At 36.7% G+C, this 1,865-nt stretch overlaps 1 long non-coding RNA gene across 1 annotated transcript; it reads right to left on the reverse strand.

Moving 5' to 3' along the window:
- Window positions 1–231: 231 nt before the first annotated feature.
- LOC143418490 (uncharacterized) lies at window positions 232–898 on the reverse strand. The gene is made up of 3 exons (XR_013098482.1): window positions 881–898; window positions 644–752; window positions 232–524 (listed from the first exon to the last, which is right to left on the reverse strand). It is a non-coding gene; the product is annotated as an uncharacterized LOC143418490 (long non-coding RNA).
- Between the last annotated feature and the right edge of the window lie 967 nt (window positions 899–1,865).

A 1,865-nucleotide genomic window follows, 5' to 3' on the forward strand; every position in this document is an offset into this window, starting at 1 on the left:
ATGTATAAAAATATTATTGATTACAATTCTTTACTGTTAATATCAACAATAAGCTTTTTATTTTGAAATTACAAGTTTAAAAAAATGCTGTTACATTTACATTTAATGCTGTTTCACTGGAATCATTTATTATAAGTATGGACACAGAATCAAGTGAACAACATTTTGAAATAAGTTTAATTGGAATTTTGTACTATGCAAAAACAACAACAACAACAACAACAACAACATATTAAACAAACACAGCCAGTGCCTTCATTTGTCCATTACATGTCAAACATAGCACTGACCCTTAGCCCCTGATCATCAGCACATGCTTTCAAAAAGAGCTCCATGTCCTTTGCAAACTGAAAAACAAAGAGGAACAAGTCCCTTGCTCCAGTGTCTTCTTCCTCTGACATGTCTCTTAAGACCCTCTGCTGGTCCCCTTGATTTAAGGACAGATATTTGGGCATTGTTACATGTGCCTTATTTTGGACAGCCCACTGCACAGCAGGACGCAGATCTTCAACAACTGCTGGCTCCTGTGTCAGGCAAATGGGGATGAAAACATAGTTATTTCTCTGTTGCAGAACAGTTTTTTAACAGTTATTCAAATGTCACTAACCATGTAATTACACTACTGTTTAAAGTGAATACTGACCTGACTGACTTCCTGGAACTTGCGCTTTTTCAGTCTGAAAATGGGCACGTGTTGTCCTTCAAGCACAGCTTTGGCTTCCTCTCTCCAGTGTGCAAATAGCTTGCCAGAGCTACGAAGAGTAAGGCCACAGTGAGGGCATGTCATTTTCATGGACTTTCCATCAGCTGCAGTTTTATTGAACACAGAGGGTAGAGCTTATGAATGTTCTAACAAAGACTCAGAAAATGGTTCAGATACCGAAGACAAAACCTTGGGGGGGGGGGAGACGGGTCTCCTCGAAGAGTTCAGCGGGGAGCAGTCCTGATAATGGTGGCTGACTTGGCATTGAAGAATGCTGACAAGACAATAAATGCCTTGCCATATCCCCACGCCGTATGATTGTAATCTTACAGACAGGGCAGTGAAAGTGTCCTGTTGTCCTACAAGGCTGCCTGCACCGGCATATCATTTTATCTGTAAGAGAAAAAAACAAACAAACAAACAGATGTAATTTAAATGTAGTTGTATAGAATGCAATCAATTTGTCTAACAATCAGATTGTACATGTTAACAAAAACATCCAAGCCAACCTCAATAATGAAAGCAAAATGGTATGGATCACAAAAGTTATGTCAAGAAAAGTGGTGAAAAGTAAATAAAAATATATTTTATAAAAACACTATTTTTGTTGCAGATGAATGCACTGAACTGTACAATATCAACAGCAACTTTTAAGTCAACAAAGATACTGCAGAAGTGCTTAAAAAAGTGCATATTTATAACTATAAAGTATATTTAATACAAACATACCTTTTAAAGGCAAAGCATTTTTTATATGCACACTTAGATGCTCCTCAATCTTTGCCCTGACAGTAGGGCTGAAAGTGGGGCACAGAGGGCAGTGAAAGAGTCCTCTGCAACACGTGTTGCATTCCTGCAATTCTGGCTTTAAGCCTGAATTCCAGATTGATGTGTGCATCTAAAACACAGAGAGAAACAGATAAACACCATATACACATTTAAGTTAAGGTTTTAGCAGAAATAACAATTTACACTTGGCATGTAATAGATTTGGGAAGAAAATTCTTGAAAAAAAAAACCCAAATATTTTAAAAGACACTTTAATCTGTGAGATATGTTTCTATTGACATATAACAGTCAATTGAACAGAGGCTAACTAAAATCTGGGCAATAAAAAAGCTGTACAGAAAAGAATGACGAATAGAAGTATTGATAAATATAT

Source organism: Maylandia zebra, linkage group LG4, assembly GCF_041146795.1.
Source record: "Maylandia zebra isolate NMK-2024a linkage group LG4, Mzebra_GT3a, whole genome shotgun sequence".
Lineage (NCBI taxonomy): Eukaryota > Metazoa > Chordata > Actinopteri > Cichliformes > Cichlidae > Maylandia > Maylandia zebra.